This window comes from Hemiscyllium ocellatum, chromosome 12 (genome assembly GCF_020745735.1).
Source record: "Hemiscyllium ocellatum isolate sHemOce1 chromosome 12, sHemOce1.pat.X.cur, whole genome shotgun sequence".
Classification (NCBI taxonomy): Eukaryota; Metazoa; Chordata; class Chondrichthyes; order Orectolobiformes; family Hemiscylliidae; genus Hemiscyllium; species Hemiscyllium ocellatum.
This window is the reverse complement of record NC_083412.1, coordinates 45,749,391-45,771,862: the sequence shown is the minus strand read 5'-3', so window position 1 is coordinate 45,771,862 and position 22,472 is coordinate 45,749,391.

Genomic DNA, 22,472 nt, shown 5'->3' with positions numbered 1-22,472 from the left:
AGAATAGGAATATACAGAAGCATGACAACAGGCAAGGCACACAAGATAGTGTCCAAAAATTTTCTCTTTCAGAATACAATATTTTCAAGGGAGGGGCAAGGAAATTGTACAATGGTGAAATATGGCTGGTTTTATTTATATATTTAGTTTAGAATATTTATTACATAGTGGCTTTTATTTTTGCATTGTGTCCAAGCAGATGCTATGGTGATTGTTGAGGCAGGGAAAGCAAAGTGTGAAGGTGTCTATAAATGAGAACTCATGGACAAGCAGCTTTCCAGTCAGCTATATAAGGACAGATAGCATGATCAATTCATAATGATTCGGTGATCACTTTTAAAACTCATCTCTCAGAATGGACTTTACTTCAAAATAGCAGCAATTATCACATGGTAAAATGTGCTAATGTTTTAACAGCAGCCATCACAATTTATGGTCCAGCTGCTTAGTTTATAATACAAGCTGCAACCAAAAATTGGCCTTCATTGAATTGTACCTGCAATCAAAATTTATGGAATAAATTATCAGGAAAAAGGAGCAGTAAAACACTCACAATAAAGTACAAATAAAGATTAAAAATTTACAGTCGATGTGGCATGTTAGCATTGTAATGTATCATTATGACTGTGGAACGTGTCAGTTCAATGTCTCAAGATACCAAATTTCTGTTTAGAATTTAGCTGTGCATGGAAATGAAATGGAGCAGAATGTAACTACCAAAGAGGACAGTCATCTCCTGAACAGTGCACTTCACATGCTGGTAGAAGTTTTTTTAAAAAGATAATGGCAGATTACTCCTCCAGAGAAATTTCCAAAGAACCAACACAACTCCAGGACATATCCTATTCCCCCAACTTTTTCAAAGTACTACAGAGTCTTTGATAGAATAAACTTTCTCAGAATGGAGCACTGCAGACAGTCTGAAAATATATTGAGCTTGCATTGCTATTTGATCAAACCCAATCTTGATTGTATTGACAGTTCTGTCTGGTTAAGAATATAAATGCCAATCTGTAAGATCTTGCACTACAATCAATCAAATTTTGAAACTTTAAGATCTGATCCACCTTTTTTTCATTTTCGTTTTGTCAGAGTAACTCCGCCAGTAATCATCAGTCCCCAGTTGAGATCAGGAAATCTGCCTGTTGGCATCTTCCAAAAATGGTCTATAACCAGAAAGTAGAGGGTGAGCAAGAAGAACATTGCACAATTTATTCTTTCATAGTATTCCCCCACTGCCTTTATGTTGAATTACCTCATCTTTCCTCAGAATCCTTTTCTTCCTGTACCAATATAAATTTTGTCAACAACTCATTGTGGAGGAATTAATAATCTAAATATGCATCGTGTTAATTCATGATGCAATGTTTCATTTCGTGATAAACCATATCATTAGGCTATGACAGCAAAACCAAATTATAGTCATCATGTTCTCCTAATGCATACTTTCACTTCTCAAATTTTGTGGAGGAAAGAAAATTGATTATTTTAACTAATCAGTAAATTACAGTGGCTATTGCTCAATTTCAATTTTAAATGGGTTGGCCTCATTGTAAACTGACAAAATTGAGCAAGTTGCTTCATTATGCTTTCACTGTTGGATGTGATGTGCTTTATCTTCATTTAAACACATCTTCCACTTAGGGAGATGACCTAGTGGAGAGGAAAGTGTTGGTGATGCAGAGAAATAAGGAGATATTTTGATAACAATAGATAATAAATAATCACACAACACTACTGTTAAAATAATGATTTTAATACAAAAAGCAAAACATTTATAAAATCTGTGAAGTTATCTTTAAAAGCACCATAATGATCCTGTACTATACACGAGGTATATTTTGAATTTGTCACAGGAGATTTCTGACCAACTCTGCTCATAAAACAATGATCATTTATGCATTTGGAAAATTGAATCTCTGCAACTTAGTTGCCTTCAAAAGCAAATATTGCCATCAATTGGAAGATAACCTAAATTTCCAACTTTGCTGCAGTCAAGTTTCATTTAGAAAAATGTATCTTCTGCTTTAAAGTAAATAATTTTATTCAGAAGCTTGAAGTAAGTAATTTAAGCAAAAATGACATGGGAGATCTTTAATTGAGTAAAAACATGGGTGAGCTATTCCTATGCTAAAACTGCACTGGAGAAGATTTAATGTTGTATCTGAATACTACTCTAACACTTCTAAAATCTGGGATTGAAACTAGCCAAACTGCAAGAATGGAAGGTCTTTTTTGATCATTCAGCTAGCTGCTAAGGACTTAGCCATTCACGATTGAACAATCAAGTCTGTCTCCATCCCATGTCCAGTGTATAGAGAGTACAAAATTGTCCACAATTCACCATGTCTAAACACCAACACTTCATGGATAAATATTACAGGAGAAAAAAATTAAAAACAAAACAGAATTTACATCCAAATAGAAGAAAGCAAGCAAGAAAGAATAATTTCCATTTATAGAATATCTTTCATGACCTCAGGAGTTTTCAACTAATACTTTTGAAAAGGAGTTTCCATTATAATATATGAAATATGTCATGTGATGTGCTTAAATGTTATTTAAAGTGTTTTCTGAAGGATATATGGGGACAATGGAGAATAAAGTAGTCACAAGTGAACATTAGTGCAGAATCTTCTGTTATAAGTTTGTATTGTACACATGCAGTTTTGCTCATGCATTGGATAGTGATGGCATTAGAAAAAGGTCTGCTTAATAGGATTCATAGCAATCTGTTCTGAATACCAATTTGGAATCTCCGCAAGGATTACCCCAATTATTACAACATGACTAATATAAACTGTCGTCAAGTTTAACTTCCATCATCTGATTGTTATGTCTGAGAATCATGTCTCACAAACTTGATTGAGTTTTTTGAGGAAGTAACAAAGAGCATTGATGAGGGCAGAATGGTAGATGTGATCTATACGGACTTCAGTAAGGTGTTTGACAAGGTTCCCTATGGGAGACTGATTAGCAAAGTTAGATCTCATGGAATACAGGGAGAACCAGCCATTTGGATACAGAACTGGCTCAAAGATTGAAGAAACAAGGTTGTGGTGGAGGGTTGTTTTTCAGACTGGAGGCCTGTGACCAGTGGAGTGCCACAAGGATCGGTGCTGAGTCCTCTACTTTTAGATTAGATTACTTACAGTGTGGAAACAGGCCCTTCAGCCCAACAGGTCCACACCGACCCGCCGAAGCGTAACCCACCCAGACCTATTCCCCTACATTATGGGCAATTTAGCATGGTCAATTCCCCTGACCTGCACATTTTTGGACTGTGGGAGGAAACCGGAGCAGCCGGAGGAAACCTACGCAGACATAGGGAGAATGTGCAAACCCCACGCAGTCAGTCGCCTGAGGGGGGAAATGAACCCGGGTCTCTGGCGTTGTGAGGCAGCAGTGCTAACCACTGTGTCACTGTGAATGAGAGAATAAGAGGTACAGTTAGTAAGTTTGAAGATGACACCACAATTGAAGGTGTAGTGGACAGCGAAGAGGGTTACCTCAGATTACAACAGGATCTTGACCAGATGGGCCAATGGGCTGAGAAGTTGCAGATGGAGTTTAATTCAAATAAATGCGAGGTGCTGCATTTTTGGAAAAGCAAACCTTAATGGTAAGGCCCGAGGGAGTGTTGCTGAACAATGAGACCTTGGAGTGCAGGTTCATAGCTCCTTGAAAGTGGAGTTGCAGGTAGATAGGATAGTGAAGAAGGCGTTTTGATGGCTTTCCTTTATTGGTCAGTTGGGAGGTCATGTTGCGGCTGTACAGGACATTGGCTAGGCCACTGTTGGAATATTGCATGCAATTCTGGTCTCCTTCCTATCGGAAAGATGTTGTGAGACTTGAAAGGGTTCAGAAAAGATTTACAAGGATGTTGCCAAGGTTGGAGGATTTGAATTATAGGGAGAGGTTGAAAAGGCTGGGGCTGTTTTCCCTGGAGCATTGGAGGCTGAGGGGTGACCTTATAGAGCTTTACAAAATTATGAGGGGCATGGATATGATAAATAGACAAAGTCTTTTCCCTGGGGTTGGGGAGTCCAGAACTAAAGGGTTTGGGTTTAGGGTGAGAGGGGAAAGATATAAAAGAGACCTACTGGGCAACTTTTTAACACAGAGGGTGGCAAGTGTATGGAATGAGCTGCTAGAGGAAGTAGTGAAGGCTGGTACAATTGCAACATTTAAGAGGCATTTGGATCGATATATGAATAGGAAGGGTTTGGAGGCACGTGGGACGTGGTGGTGGCACGTGGGACCAGATTGGGTTGGGATATCTGGTCGGCATAGACAGGTTGGGCCGAAGGGGCTGAGTGGTGTACATCTCTATGACTAAAATGGTATTTAGGCAGGAAGAAATAGTTGTGACAGTGATCACAGGATGACAAATTTGGGTGAGCTTCGTGAAACCCAAACAAAATAAATAAAACTTTACTAAGATTACCATTTCATCTAAACACATCAAAACAAAGCAAGTGAATCAGCATCAAAAAAAAATTCCATTTGATGTTTAATTCACACTTGTATGATAATTTCACATATTGAGATGAAAGGCTTATTTGCAAATTAGCTATCTTGGAAAGATTATCGAGCTTGACTGTAGAATATGCATCAAAAGGTGCTTTTGAATAGCAGCACAGATAGATGATTATGGATCCATAACACCAGTACTAGAAAACTTACTCTCTCTCCCTGCCTGGTTCTTTTATTATCTTGAAAAATGCGGCTGGTGAAAAAAAAACGCAATTTGGGAAAACATCCATTCCATGGGAGGTTTGGAAATCTTCCAATCCTTCTACTGCTATGGATACAAGTCAACGATAAATCAATTGTGGGCTCAGATTCAAAATCCAGCATCTCAACGACCAGGAAATGTTTGACTATGTAATCTTTATTACCCCTGCCTGTCGCGGATACTTGTTTAAATTTATTACCAGTGTTTGTATGCATATTACATGTATCATTTTATCAGTTTCTTTTCCTTCAGATTAATAAATAATGGAAATCTTCAATTTTCTCAAAGAAAACTTAGTATTTGACTCTTTCAATTTCGAGCAAACTACTATTTAATTGAAGTGTACTTAGTAAATGATAAAAACAAAATATTTATTGCAATTGACCAAAAGAGGGTAAAAAAATTGAAACCAATTTCCCCTTCTGTCTTTTTTATTGTACAATGTACCATCATAATGTCAGCTACACTGTTGGCTGCAGGTTAGTGTCATCCTTTCCTATTCAAGAAACATGATTTTTCATACAGCAAAAGTTGTGCAGCATGGAGTTACAATATGATTATATTGGAGATCAAAAATTATTTGTCAAAAGCTATAATAAAACTGAAAAAAGTGGAAATACTTGGAAGAAGGTTACATTTGATTCAAAAAGCTGACCATGTCTCTCCACAGATGCCGGCAGGCAGTTTTGTATTTCTGACACTTACTTTTCTTATTTCTGATTTTCAGAATCTGCTATCTGTGTCCTGCTTCTGTGCAATCTGTGGTTGTGACTTGAAAATTTTCCCTGTGATGATGAGAATAATTTCCCTTTCTCTCCACACACTTTACGGAAATAGTAGAGCAAGAACATTATGCTTCACTAATCAATGCTACAGATAACTTAATGATGCATCATACTGATATTTAACAATATCTGCATTTTTAAATATATTAGCTTTCAATTAATAGTTGTTAAACACCAAAATTATTAAACATAACTGCATCCACAAATTTTCACAGCAACATTTTGTTGATCATTAGAAAGGTAGTTGAAAGACAAGAGTTTAATTCATCTAGATAGATCCCATTCCCTAATCCCATGGAGGAAAATTATATCCAATCGTATTTTTAATTCTTTGCACAAGATATACTGTAATTTTTCATTGGTTAATTTTAGTTCATCCACCAAGTAGAATGAATACAGATTAATTAGAATGTGATTTTTCAATCATATTGATATGAAACATACAATCCAGTGTAACATATATCTCAGAATTATTTTCCAAGAGTACATACTAGCTGACAAGCCATTATGCTCAAGTTTCTGAAGTGGTCCTTCAACCGTACTCTGACGCAGAATTGCAAGCATTGTCAATGAGCCTCAGCTGAGACATGAAGGGCAAATGAGTGGTTTACTATCAAATTGCTAATGCCTGTCCTTGTAAAGCCATTATCGAGTCCCAGCAATTAGTTTTGATATACTGTTGCTGAACTAAAGAAGTTTGAATATCAGGCAAACAATGACAGTCTCCGACTTAATGAGACATTTTAACAATGCCCTGAGTCCCAAAATAGATCCCAAGCTAATCATCATCAAGAAATTAACGAAAATCAAAAAACAAATTCTCATTCAATTTAACAGGAAGCAATCTATTCAAAACTATCAGGCGAGTTACAAGGAAGTGCTAATATTCTATTTTGCAAAACTGAATTCTTTCCTCAAGTGATTTCAAGACAAAAAAAAGTTCCAACGTTTGATCATTGCATTCATATTTTACTGATATATATAGGTAGGTTCCAGGTTTTATCTAAAGATATGTTGACTTAGTTGAATTCAGTTTGGTAACTTACATACACACTAGGAATAGACATTTACAAGGAAGGTGAAACACTAGCCAGATTTCCCATCCTGCTCCTGATTGTGTGTGCATGCTTGTATTAATGGATTTTGTAAGGCAATGGCACTGGACATTCAGTTGGAGTCAGAACAATCAAAAAGAAAAGGAAAGAAGGAAATGAAATTTGTTTACAATGGCTAAATGCACTACTTCATGACAGATATGAATAGAAAATCTTGACAGCCAACTAATAGTACCATAATATCTCACAAATTGATAAATGCTTTCTTCATAATAAAACAGATTTGTGAATAAAAAGAAATAAAGGCAAATAACTGATATTTTTGAAATTTTGAAGGCCCATCTCCCTAGTCTCTGAATGTCACCTATACCAAATATTGAGTAACTTAGATTTTGAAAAACATTGGCCTCCACAATTTGCAAAACAAAATAAATTAAAAGATTGTACTGTCTCCCCATTCTGAGAGTTTCCACTTGTTAATAAAAAAAAATGAAGAATATATTTTGTCACACAAACAGGATGCCAAATCTTTTGAATGAGTCTCAAAATAAAATGTTACAATGTATCCTTGAATGAAGCCCATTTAGAGAGATGACTTCAAAATCACATAATATTTGTATGGAAACACTTTCAAATAAAAGATATTCAATATTAGACTAGAGTTCCTTACCTATAGAAGTGTGGACATTTGATAAACCAAAGGTTAAGAAAATGAAGCTAATCATTAATTTAATCACAGAGTATATTGGATGGATGTCTAATATATTTGCCCAATATTTGTTGATACTAAATAAGATCATATTTCTGATATATTTCTATTATACTATTAGAGAATGTCACGTGAAGGAAAAGGATATTCAGCCCATAAAGTCTGTACTATGAGATGCCTACTGTAAACCTATTATTCACCATCTACGAGGTAATTGGTTCGCTCACTGAGCTGTTGAGTTATTGTGCAAATGTTTCGTTATCATGCTGGGTAACAACACCATTCCATGAAAGTGCTATTGTTCTGTCTTGCTTGGTTTTTTATGTGGTCTGGTCTGTTGGGACAAGTGTCACTTCCGTCTTTTCTCTGCGGTGCACTGCGTCTACCTCTATGTGTTTGTTGATGGCCTTTTTGGTTGAAAACCAGGCCTTCAAGAACTCTTTGGCATTTCTGTGGTTAGCTTGTCTAGATTGGTTACTTTGCCATAGTTGAATCAGTGGCCCCTTTGGTCTATGTGTACAGAGATGAGAGACAGTAGATCATGTCATTTAGTTGCCGGTTGGTGTATGTGAAGTCATGTGCTAGTTTTCTTCCTGTTTGTCCAATGTAATGCTTGTTGCAGTTGTTGCAAGAAATTTTGTATACTACATTAGTCCTGCATGTTGTGGACCCTATACCCCTGCACAGTAACAAAATGTCTGCATGATAATCCAGCACCTTGGTGAGCTAACCAACTAACTCATCCACAATTGGAGCTAGAGATCTTCACAAAAACTTTATTCATTATCTATTCCCTATAACATTACTTTGTTTCAAACAAGTACATAGTTTTCCTTTCAGGAATGTAAGAACTTTGTTATCAGACAATGTGGTACATTCAGCAATTGTGGGAGAAGAGAGAACTAAGCACACATTCTTAGGAATTTCAAAGATAACAGCAATGGATAGAAAAAGAAACCATTACTAGAAATGTTTTGGTAATGATTACCATAAATTGGAAGGAAGAGAGGCCAATCCTATTCAGCTCAACAGAAGAGACACAAGTTAAGAGTAGTACAATTGATATTAAGATGAAGGGTAAGCACTTCTACAGCAAGTAAGTTCATTCTCAAAAACAAGATGAGCTCAGTGAGGACATAAGATATAATAGGAAAGATAACTCAATATACTTATCCTCTTCTTCCTCTAGTTTCTAATGTTGGAAAGCATTCATTTCTAGTAACCAACATAAAAGGCAAATATTATACTATTTAATTCTTGCACCAAAATGTGTAATTTTTAAAAGTTTCCCATGAAGAGGAACTTGTGAGAAAATAAAATTGTCTAGTCAAAAATTTAAAAGAAGATTAATTATCACAACACAACACCATTTATGAATGTTATTGTTGCCTAAAAAAATTACAATTTCAAACATAACAAACATTTAAAATATTGCTCACAGTGATTGTTCTCAGGTCAGCTTCCATTCTTCATCATTAATTATGCAATCAGGCTTTTGACTCCCTTCATGTGCAAACTCAAAGTAGGCGAGGGAGAAGTGCTCACTATGCCCAGGATCTTCCAGCATTCATTTCACAGGCATCATACTTAAAGCCAGGCTGCACACCACTTCCAACACTGTAATCGAGGAACTGCATATCACATTGTGGTGCTCCACCATTGTCATTCAGGAAATGCCTCAGAAATGCAAATTAACATCATCTTTGCACACAGGAACCTGGATTTACTGATGAATGGGGTTGCAGAAGAGGAGGCAGTGTTTTCTCCTGCTGACCACTATTGGAGAATATGCCACCAGACACAACCATCCTGGACATCATTCAAAAGGAATGCACAGCAGTTTCTCTCTATTTCTAAATTATATTAGTCCTGACTTGCATCCAATTAGAGTCTTGCTCTTTGTCAGAGACCCATTTGTTAACTTTTTCCTCTATTAATAGTTTCTGACTTAGAGTCTTTCCAGTATTTAACAACTATTGAAATAAATTACACCACCCAAAATGTAAAAATCTTTCTGGTCTGTATTTAATTGGAGAACATGACTGGAACACATCAATCATTATATATATTACCAAATATGTTCTATTATTCAAGATCATTCAAAAACAAATGATGCATGGGAGATGTTTAGAATAAGAAAATCAAACAGATCAATGAAAAATAATGCATTTCATCTTATTCTTTACATATTACAATCGTATAGGAGAAAGTGAGGACTGCAGATGCTGGAGATCAGAGCTGAAAATGTGTTGCTGGAAAAGCGCAGCAAGTCAGGCAACATCCAAGGAGCAGGAGAATCAACATTTCGGGCATCAGCCCTTCTTCAGGAATGAGGAAAGTGTGCCAAGCCAGGCTAAGATAAAAGATAGGGAGGAGGGACTTGGGGGAGGGGCATTGGAAATGCGATAGGTGGAAGGAGGTTAAGATGAGGATAATAGGCCGGAGTGGGGGTGGGGGTGGAGAGGTCAGGAAGAAGATTGCAGGTTAGGAAGGTGGTGCTGAGTTCGAGGGTTGGGACTGTGACAAGGTTGGGGGAGGGGAAACGAGGAAACTGGAGAAATCTGAGTTCATCCCTTGTGGTTGGAGGGTTCCTAGGCGGAAGATGAAGTGCTCTTCCTCCAGCCTTTGTGTTGCTATGGTCTGGCAATGGAGGAGTCCAAGGACCTGCATGTCCTTGGTGGAGTGGGAGGAGGAGTTGAAGTGTTGAGCCACGGGGTGGTTGGATTGGTTGGTGCGGCTGTCCCAGAGGTGTTCTCTGAAACGTTCTGCAAGTAGGCGGCCTGTCTCCCCAATATAGGGGAGGCCACATTGGGTGCAGCGGATGCAGTAAATGATGTGTGTGGAGGTGCAGGTGAATTTGTGGTGGATATGGAAGGATCCCTTGGGGCCTTGGAGGGAAGTAAGGGGGGACGTGCAGGCGCAGGTTTTGCATTTCTTGCAGTTGCAGGTGAAGGTGCCAGGAGTGGAGGTTGTGTTGGTGGGGGGTGTGGACCTGACGAGGGAGTCACTGAGGGAGTGGTCTTTTTGGAGTGCTGATAGGGGAAGGGAGGGAAATATATCCCTGGTGGTGGAGTCTGTTTGGAGGTGGCGGAAATGACAACGGATGATACGATGTATATGGAGGTTGATGGGGTGGTAGGTAAGGACCAGTGGGATTCTGACCTGGTGGCGATTGGAGGGGCGGGGCTCAAGGCGGAGGAGTGGGAAGTGGAGGAGATGCGATGGAGAGCATTGTCGATCACGTCTGGGGGGGGGGAAATTACGTCCGTCCCTCAAATCCCTCCTCCCTACCTTTTATCTTAGCCTGCTTGGCACACTTTCCTCATTCCTGAAGAAGTGCTTATGCTCGAAACGTCGATTCTCCTGCTCCTTGGAAACTGTCTGATCTGCTGCGCTTTTCCAGCAACATATTTTCAGCATATTACAATATTACTTAGCAATAAAGAGTAAATAAAAAAAAAATGCATTGTGGCTAGGTGAGGTGAGATGCTCGTCTGCATTAATAAAATGACACATCAAACTTGTAACTACCCACAAGAGATATTAATATATGCCATGTTTCTCATTTATTCAATCTCTATTATACTAAGGTGAAGAACCTCTACTAAAAAAAACTTTCACCTCAACTGCATCCCATACAGACCAAAAATAATTTTAGAATCAAGTAGCATTACTGCTGTGTGGGACAAACATTAGTTCTGGCATCCTGATTATTGTATATCATTAAAAATGAAAAGAGGGATGTGTGTAAACTTGCAGTCCATCAGTCTGATGACATTCTTGTAACAACAGTGCATCTTTCCAGTGAACAATTCTGTATTGTATTTAAGGGTATTGCAACCTCAAAAGACGTTTCTGTTGTCCACATCCATACCCTTGCAGTCTGTTACCTTATTTAGTTTTAAACATGATTTTGAAAATTGTGCTACATTACACAGATAAAAGCATATTATACAACTATCAATATTATTTCTGGCTGCTCACAGCAAATTTAAAGGATAGTCTCCATTTTGCAACACTAATTTTGAACACCCTAATTCACTGATCCTCCAACGAGATAGAAAGAAAACATGTCATTGCAAAAGGCAGGACCACTGTAAATGAGCTCCCTTCCCTTTGTCTCCAACATGTCTAACCACCATCTTCTGTGACTTCTGATACCTTCATTTACCTTTGCTTTGGGACCTCATGACATTGCTGGGCAGTTAATTGATGCAGTGCCACTAACAACCACAGCTCCCACTAGCACTGACAGCAAAGAGTAACTGACTATCAGGACAGAGGGAAGAGGCTATGGCTGGAATTAACAGTGGATGGACATGATTGCTGCTGCTGGGTACCGTGATCACATGGGAGGCCCAACAATGGCTACTGGAGTACTGGAAAGAACTTTATCCTGTTGGGCCTTCCCACAGAACGGAATGTGCTTTCCTAATGGCTCTGATCAGTAGGCAAAAAGTACAGTTATCGCACAAAATCTAAGCAGAGACCTATCATTATCAAAGTGCTGTCAGGTCATCATAGATTTATGTAATAGTTATTCTATTCACGTTAAAAGTCTTCAAATTAAATTTTAAAAGCCAATTACTCCCATTGCTGTTCTGAAAATTTGAATTTCAGTAATGGTATTCCCCTTTACAAAGATTTTTTATTCATTCACAAAGTGTCTGAAGAATTTCTGCTTGGAAATGTTTTATTATAAGTGGCCAGTCAACCCAAGTCCTTGGTAGTGCCATTTCTTATTTGGAGACAAATAATATATGTAGGTAAACTGACAAGAAGCACAGACAATAAAAGCTTGTAAGGTATGTAGAAAGGAGAAAAGTAGCAAGGACAAATGTAAGCCCAATACAGGCAGAGACAGGAGAATTCATAATGGGGTATAATAAATAGTAAATACTACAATCTATTGTGTTGCAACTGGATGCCAATAGCACATCCTCGGCTCACTCAATCACACATGAAGGAACAAGCAGGACTAGCATGGATTTATAAAAAGGAAGTCAAGTTTGATGAACCCGTTAAGTTGAATTTTCTCAAATATTTGGCAAGTGTCATTTTTGGAGAAATTCGTGGCAGATTCCCTTTCATGGGCTACAGCACAATCTTTCATCATGCACCTCATCATGCATTCGTATAGGCTCAATGGCTACCTTGTCATTGAATCATGTATTCACTGAGGCAGCTGCTATCTGGTCAGCATAATTTTAATGGCAAAAAGAAATGCCCAGTGACCTTCTCTGCACCACAAAAGTAATTGCCACATTTTCTGTCCACTACCTCAAAGTCGCATTAACTCTGTCTTTGTATACATTGATCACAGAGACTAATTACCACTCATTTCCATTATGCTGCATGTCCTTCAAACATTATCACTAAACTTTCCTCTGTGTGCCTTCTCTCTCTCCAGTGAGGATAACACACCACCTTTCCTGCTCCTGCATCACCACTAAAGCTTTGTCTGGCCACTTTCCTCTCACTCAATTACTTTTGTTGTCTCATTGCAGCAGAAAATATTGCATTATAGAGCTGAAAGAGCAAACTGATTGGCAGGGTGTGGCTTACATTCATGTCTTTGTCTGCTACAGGGACAAAATGAATATGCTGTGAGAGATGATGCATGTGCAGTTGCCAAGGCCTGCATGTTAAGGCAGCCAAGAAAGCTTCAGTGTATGGGGTTGCATTGCTCTCCTGTTGACACTTGTGCAAGTATTCTGAGATGTTCAAGCTTCTATACCCAATCGACAACTAATTAGTTTTTTTTTAAGCAGGCATCAGTGGAACCCACAGACTCTACCCAAAGAAGGCAGCTCTTCCTCCACCTCTGAGGAAAAAGCAAAAGAGGATGCGCTGACAATGCTTTTCTCTTCATCTTCAGTAAGCTCAGAGATTTTTACCTTAGTCAGTTCCATGTCTAGATTAGATTTGTGAATACAATGTAATGAGAAAAATCACTGGCACATTTCTGTCATTTGGTTGAGAAAGAAATGCCGGAATTGCTGTCCTCAGAGCACTGCTCAATACTACATGCAAGGCTATTGGATGATGGAACACTCAGATGCCATTTCTTCTCAAAGAGATAGGATGGTGTACCTCATGTCCTCCCATGCTACATCGGATCCCATTCCTATGTTTTGAGTTCCCCTCCTTCACTGTCATTATCCTGTCTGTGTCACCGTTAATTCACAAGTCCCCTACTTGAGATTCCTACACAGCACAGATTGCTCTCTGAGAATATCCTTTGTTATTTCTTCCACAGAACATCACAACCAACTATAACCCACTCTCAATCTAACTTGTGATGTCAGCCCTGACTGGACTCAGCCCAGCTCTTTGACCATTGCCTCCATAGTACTCCCCAAACTCATCAGATTCGATCTATTGGAGTGACTATAGCCCAATCCAGCAGACATGGATTCCTGGATCCTGAATGCACCAAACATCCGACTGACTGTGGCCAATCTTCGTGTTGAGATTTTAGATAAATCCTGCGCAGATTCATGACTGTACAGAGTGATCTGGCAGGAGCGCTTCAATGTGATGTGTAAGTCAGCTTCAATGTAAATATTAAGTACAGGAGTGTCTTCAGTGTTCATCTGAGATTGGCTGTGATGATATGGGGAGTCTAGTGTTTCACCAATGCAGGTTTCCTAGGACAAAGGGCAGTCAATGCCCATAGAGTGTGCCATGACATATTGCTGAATGTAAGCAAGCATATGGGCCAAGTAAGCTTCACCTGCCAGGTGACAATCTGAAATTCAAGTCAAGTATCATCACTGTCTAGTTTCTCACTGATGCCTGAAAGAATTGCACACTGCAAAGAAATGAAAAACATAAGCTAAAAATAATAGAGTAATTGCATGGAAATAAGCCTCTCTACTAATGAGATTCTTATAGTGGTTCAAACCTAAAGGCTAAATTGGACTTTTTCTTCACAACATTGGGAATCTTATTTTTAAAATTCTTGCTATCTTCTCCCAAGTTTCTCACCATTGCCTATGCTAGACCATTTACAATTAGTGAAAAACAGAAGGAATAAACAATTTATTCTCAAGTTGGCAGGCTGTGACCAGTGGGGTATCACAAAGATCCGTGTTTGGGCCTTACTATGCACAATCTAGATATAGACATGGGAGGCAGCTATAATTTATGAGTTTTACATAAATTCATGAAGTTTTTGAGCATTTTAGATTAGAATCAATCTAAACATCATGGCATAGACAGAGAACACAGGGGACCAACACCTTCAATATATTGTCTAGCTATCACCATTGTTAACAGCTAACCCGAGAATGCAACTTTTTAAAAAAAGGTTTTGTGATTTACACATGGAAGAAGTGAAATGATCACTGTATTCTAACAGATGAAAGGCTTAACAGACAATCAATTTTTCAATGTATAATTTCAGTTACTTCACACTGTAAATTTTTGCTATAAATTCTGTGTGTTAGGATTGAGCCCTCCACTACCACCTGATGAAGGAGCGTCACTCCGAAAACTAGTGTGCTTCCAATTAAACCTGTTGGACTATAACCTGGTGTTGTGTGATTTCTAACTTTGTACACCCCAGTTCAACACTGGCATGTCCAGATCTTGCCTGAATAAGTGTAGCTACAACAACACTCAAGAGGTGAGGTCATCCAGAACAAAGTTCACTCAATTGGAACCAAATCCTCAAGCATTCACCTCTCACCATCAATGTTCCATAGAAGCAGAAGTGGATACCATCTACAAGATGCACTACAACTTTCCAAGGCACCTGTGACAGCACCTTCCAAATCCATGACCATTACATTCTAGAAGGTCAAGAACTGCAGGTTCACCATCTACAGGTCATCTTCCAAAACCTTAACCACTTGAACTTTGAAATATGTTGCTGTTCCTTTTGTGTTGCTGGGTTAAAATCCCTCCCTAACAGTAATGGGTGTACCTACAGCAAATGGACTGCAGTGGCTCAAAAAGTCAGTTTGCCACTTCTTTCTCGGGGATAGGAAAATACTGCTTGCCCACAGACGAAGCCCACATATTATGATTTTTTTTGAAAAATAGCTATGCCACCCCTGAATAACAATTATAGTCCTGATCATTCATTCGCTAGACACCTTTGGTCTTTAAAATATGTATATATTAATAATAAATGCTGCGCAGAAAATTTCTAAAAATGCAAAGCAAGCTGAAGAGCATCAGTATAGTACAATCACAACTCATTAGCTTTCATATTTTGAATGTATTGTTTCAACAGAATCCTACTTTGATGGAACAAATGTGGAACACTATTTAGTTTGATTTCCAGGAATGAAGTGATTTTAATACAATTCTTTCTCTCCCCCCAAAATTCTGGCAATTCATTGAAATTCATTTTGGATCTTGCTTTTGACACCTGACAACAATATTTTCACTTTATATTTTAAAAACTCTTCATTTATTAGTTCACTTGCTCACAAATATTTTGAAACTGTGATTTCCCTTATTTGAATTGCAAAGCTTTGAACAAAAAAAAGAGGCTTATAACTAAGCATCAGTTTACACTGAAATAAAGATTAAATGTGAATATAATCTGTGCACATAAGATAAGATCTTAACTTGACTTTCGACAGTTGCATCAATTTTGCAAGAGTCCTAAATCAACATACAAGGTTTTGCAATGGACGTGCAATTGTTTTTCACTTGGCATGAATACAACCTTTCACTGTTGTTGAAAATAAATATTCAATGCTGCATTTATTGGCATGTTTTGCAATTTGTCTGTCACGCTCTTGACACGCAATATATATGAGGAACTACAATTCAAAATAACATGGTCTTTTTTTAAAACGTCCAGCTTAATGAATTGAATTATAAGGCTCGACAAGAATAATGTCAATTGAATTTTTCAAAATTGGATTTCCAATGCTTAACTGCTGTTTGCAACACATTTGTCTTGAAATCACGAGCACTTCAATATCATAAAGATAAAAGGTGTTACTTTTAGGAACATCGACAGCAGTAAGAGTCAGAAGGTAAATGTTTATGTACAGTTATACAATACCTAAAGTATTCCAAATTGAGAGCAGGATTCAGTTATTAACCCACCAATACCTCCAAAGTAGTTCTCCAAATATCATATGTATATACTGCTTAAAATATTCAAATATGCAACAAGATCAGAATTGAGAAAATGTCATAATTAATCAGCATTTTCTTACTGTCCAAAGCATAGAAATAGCAACAACATTCTCCAAATGATGACTGCTATGATCCTTGAGCAGTCGATGACTGCTATAACTGACAAGCCATAATGAAACAATGTAGTAATTGCTGCCAATGAACAAAATTTTAATTGTTATATCTTTGAATTTAAAAATCAGACAAAATTGATGTAATTTATACATGAATTAAGAGAATGTTTCTGTCAAGTTATTCTACAAACTACACATTTAGCAGATATGATAAAGTCAGATCTCAGATTTTTTTATGCAGCCAGCACATGAAATGCAACATTAATTCCAGGCACAAAGTCTTTCATGTTGTTAAACTTCCTCAGCTACAGTTCCTGATAATTTTCAGCAAAGATGTAGGCACCAATACTGAACCTACAGCTGCTCCCTAACATTATTTCCACAGGCATTATTTACCAACAAAGCACTTATTCCATCTTCTCAGCTCTGCCCAAGATAATCTTGATGGCATGGATCAACCAAAAACACACTTATCCAAAGCTCGGTGGCACACCTACATACTGAAGGAACTGCTCTGGTCAATTAGTTCTTTTAAAGTAACTGAAGTAGTGATGATATTATTTTCTTTAATCTTTGCTCTCAGATCACGCTTTAATGCTTAGCTTTCTGAACTGTACTACAACTTCTTCTTCAAGCAGAATTTAATCATATAGGACTGAATTTTCACAGCCTCTGAATGACATGGACAATAGCGAGACAGTTAGGAAAATCTGGAAAAGAAAATGAAAAACTGAGATACTCAATGTTGAGAAAAAAGAAATTCAATTTCCCATCGAATGTTAAACAGCTAAATGAAAATTACAACAGCGAGTGATGAGAAGCCAATTTCCATGCATAATATCTCATTGTATGTACTTTCATACCATTTATATGCAGGTGCTGGAAACTAAATGGTGTCAATTCCAGCCTTGAATGGGAGAATAGTTGCCTAGAAACTGTAACTTGTCAGCAAATTTTCTGTGCATCCACTTTGGCCAGCATTTAGAACATAGAACAATACAGCGCAGAACAGGTCCTTTGGCCCTCGATGTTGCGCCGACCTGTGAACTACTCTCAGCTCGCCCCCCCCTACCTGATCCCAAAATCATCCATGTGCTAATCTAAGGATTGTTTAAATTTCCCTAATGTGGCTGAGTTGACGACATTAGCAGGTAAGGCATCCCACACCCTTACCACTCTCTATGTGAAGAACTTTCCTCTAACATCTGTCTTAAATCTTTTACCCCTCAATTTGTAGTTATGCCCTTTTGTACAAGCTGACGTCATCATACTCGGAAAAGGTCTTTCACTGTCTACCCTTCTAATCCTCTGATCATCTTGTATGTATCTATCAAATCCCCCCCTTAGCCTTCTTCTTTCCCAACATCTCAGTATAAGCTCCATGGACGGCAACCGCCTGTGCCTTTCATTCATTGAGGTTCCTCCTCAGCACCCATGTCGTGTGTGTGGTAGATGTTGGACACAGTGAAAAAACATTGAGTGCAGGAACCTTTATTTACCTTCCACCACCAGGAAAAGAACACTGGAGTTGCCAGTGACAAGCAATGCCCAGTTCCTTAATGGCAACGCCTGCATGATTGAAAATGTGAAATGGGGGGGGGGACAGTGATTAAATCAAAACAGAGTTGGGGGGTAAAACAAAACTCTCCATGCCCTGTGGTTCATATCTCTCGCTGAAGACCTCAAGAGTATCAGTAGACATCGCGTGCTCCTTCTCCAGGGACACCTGTGCCTGTACATAACCGTGGCATAGTAATCCCTGTTTATTTTTTTTATTTTTTTAGAACCTCTGACACTCCTGTTTATTTTTTTTTGAGACTCCTATTTATTTATTTATTTATTTATTTTAACCCCACCCCCACCCCCACACTACCGCCTAACTGTGGTAGTGCTAATCCCTGTTTATATTGATCAGCCAGGTTAACAATGCCAATCAAGGACCTCAAAGTCAATGAGATCCACCTGGTTTCAATACTACAGGAGCAGTACTTAGTCCAGTCAAATTGGACTACTGTGAGTAAAGGGTTGGATCTATCCTCAGACAGGAAAGGTGTTGTGGTATCATAAGTGAATTAGAAGGAAGAACAGAGAGCAGGATTAGCAGTTTGGGGAGGAAAGGTGGAGTTAGTCACTTGGCCACTCAATCCCCTGAACACATTATTTTTCCCAAGGGAATCACTGCCATTGAGCCCAGAACAGAAACTGCTCCAGGCAGCTGTACCTGTTGTTTGTGGCCACGATCTAGTTGTTTGACCCTATTCATGTCACCTGCTGCTTCCAGCAGCCAACTCCACAATTTGCTTGCACAAAGTCCATCATAAAGATTCTCATAGGCATTAATACTAAAGTAATCCTCTAATACTTGTAAAGAATTTGCTTTAAAGAGAGCACCCAGAAACCAAAGGTGAATTTTCAGAGTAGATAAAAGACTTTTTTTTTGTACATTGAGAGGATTCAGAGAACAGTGGCAAGTTTGACTTGAAATTACAGGATTCAAATTCTGAGAATGCACAAAAAGCAAACTTATTTTCACTGGAGACAAGTAAATTAAAAGAAGTAAGATTTACATTATTGAAATGGTAGGGGGTTTGCAAGGTTAAGCAAGTTTTTTTTTAACATGGACTGTCATTTCCAAAGTAGATAATCTCAGTAAATAATCAATTAGCCTCATGTGAGAAAAAAGTCATGAGTTTTGATTTCTCACATAGTAAAGGGATGTGGACCACAGAAAAGAAAGGTTACAAGTAAATGATACGTCAATCAAGTAATTTTATATTAGCTGGCAGATGAAAGAACACACATCAAAGTTATGATTAATAGTTAAAGATACATCTAGCCATATATCATTATCAAATATTCCAAAGGACTCGGAAGTTCATAGTCTTTTGAGATCACGGAAGTATAATTTGTGGGAAAAAATTAGCAAAGGTTGATCAATGTGTCTAAAATATGACAAATGGCTTGGAATTTCTTTGAATTATCTTCATTAGAAAGGGAAAAATGTTGCTTAAAAATTACATTACCTCTCAATGCTCAAAAAAAGATCAGTGCTGGGACTTCTATTGTAAGAGAGATGAGGAGGAGGCATAAAAGCAGAGTTGGGCAGAAAATTTGCCATGATTGCCTTAAATAGTAAAAAAGGCTAAAAAGGACAATATTGTCTACTCCTGCTCCTTTTTCAAATATGTTGTTCTTTAAGAAGAATAACAACTTGCATTGATATAGTTAATTTGACATAGTAAGATGTGCCAAGATACTTCATATTATCATCAAACATATTTGAACACTTCTCCACGTTAGGACTGATCAGAGAAGTAGCTTTTAAGGAGCATCTTGAAGGAGGAAAGAGATAGAGACAGAGACAAAGAGGTTTCAGAGGAAATTCCAGAACTTAGGATTTAAGTTACTTAATGCACAGCTACCAATGAAAATTGGAGCAGCACACACATCTCAGAGGGTTGTAGCACTGGAACAAGTTACTGTAATTGTGAGAGCACAGACCATGAAGTGATTTGAAAACTGATGAAAATTTTAAATTGAGAATGATCCAAACCATTTATAGCCATGAAACAGAAGCAAATTTTCAAACATTTGCAGATGATGCCAATTTGGGGTACACAATTAATACTGTGGAATATTAGGACAAGATACAAGATCACACTAATCAACACACAGAATGTGTGTACAAATGGCAAATTAATTTTAACATACTTAATTGTGAGATGGTTCATTTATCAGGAAGAATAAGAAAGCCACATTTTCCTTCTGAAATTAGAGTCCAAATGATATAGAGGAGCAACCATAGCGTTTAAAAAAAAAACTGAAAAAGGTTATTTTTAAAAAAAACTTGTTACGATTTATTTCTAAAGGGACAGAATAAAAATAAACAGAAGGGATTTGATAACCATGTGTAGAAACTTGATTTGTCTGCGCAGTTCTGGTTTCCATATTATAAAAAAAGGACATAGAAGCATTGGAGAAGGTATAATCCATGACTTTGGGGTGCATTAGCTCAGTTAGCTGTGTAACTGTTTTGCAAGGCACAGTGAAACCAACAACATGGGTTCAGTTCAGAGAGTTGGAGCATGGCTTAATCAAGAAGGTTGGTAAGCTCAATTAGCTGGATGATTGATTTATATGATGCTAACAGTGTGGGTTCAATTCCCACACCTTAGGTTCCTGTGAAGATTCCACATGTTCAATCTCACCCTTCACTTGGTGTGTGGTAATCCTTAGATTACCACCAATTATCTCTCTTGAAAAAGATAGCCGTCCTCTAGGATTACGGTGGCGTTACCTTACTTTTAATAAAATACCTACTTTCTAGGCATTATGGAAACAAAGTACAGGTTAAGGCTCTTCTCTTGTAAAGAAAAGGCTGATATCTGATTAACCTTCAAGAATATTAAAAAGAATTAATAAGATAGACATAGAGAAGACATTTTCCATTTTAGGAAAGATAAAACTAGATGTTATAAAGCTGAGAGAGTCAATGAACCCAATAATGAATTCAGAATTGAACTGAGAAACATATTTTTCTCAAACATCAGTCAGAATTTGGACTTCACTATCCCTAAGGAGTAATTGACACAAACTGCATGGAAGTGTCATGTCTTTTGGTTCCCACAAGGTAGAAATAATCATATACTGGAACTTCATCAAATATATCTTTCAGTTCTGCATGAAGTTGATGAACTGATAAACTGTTCCTTGGCACATGATTGCAATGCCATACGGAACATGGCACCCTGGGGGCTGCATTCGCATAATTAATTCCTTGCTCTTCACAATTTTAAAATTATTATTTTTCAGGATGTGGGCTTCTTTGACAAGTGTGCATATGTAACCCATCCCTAACTATGCCTGAATGGAGTGGCTTGCTGAGCCATTTAGGACGACAGTTAAGAATAAGCCACATTATTTTGGGCTTGGACTCATACATAGGTCAGATTGTGTAAAGGCAGCAGATTTCCTTCCTTGAAGTACAGATAGGTGAATCAGTTGGGTTTCTTTTCTGTGACAATCAAGGATAGTTTCATGGTAATCAAAATTGAGATGAAATTTATATTCCAGATATTTTAATTGAATCTAAATTCCACCAGCTGCTATGATGGTATTTGAACCCATACTCCCAGACCATCACTCTGGGCTTCTAAAATCATAGTCCAGTGATACCACCAGTATTTCACCATCTCCCCAAATTAAACCCAATTTTCTTTGGAAAACATCGAAAAAAATAGGTACAGGAGGAAGCCAGTTGTCCATTCAATACTGCACCACCATTCAATGTGATTATGGCTGATCTTGCAATTTTATTCTCCTATTCCTGTCCTTTCCCCATATATCATGATCCCTTTAGCCACAAGGGCAAAATCCAGCTCCAACTTGAATATATCTATTGAATTGGTCCCAACAGCTTCCTATGGGAGAGAATTCCATACTTTCACAACTCTTTAGTGAAAAAATTCTTCCTCATCTCAGTCCTGAATGCCTTACCCTTTATTTCTAGACTGTGATCTCTCGTTATGGACTTCCCCAACGTTGGGAACATTTTTCCTTCATCTAGCCTGTCCAGTCCAATTAGGATTTATATGTTCCAATGAGATCCCTCTCATTCCTCTAAATCCCACCAAATTCAAGCCCAGTCGATCCAGCCTTTCCTCATATATCAGTCCTGCCATCCCAGGAATCAGTCCGGTAAACCTTCGCTGGACTCCCTCAATAGCAAGAATGTCCTTCCTCAGACTAAGAGACAAAAACTGCACACAATACTCAAGGTGTGGACTCAACAAGGCCCTGTTTAACTGCAGCAAGATTTCCTTACTCCTAATCTCAAATCCTTTTGCTATACCGCTCTGTCAATTCTTGTGATCTTTCAAAGCTCTTGCATTTCTTTCTCTTGTCCAATATGCATTCTTTTTGTTGCTGCTACAGTTACCTTTCTGTTGATTGAAATGAAAAATAATC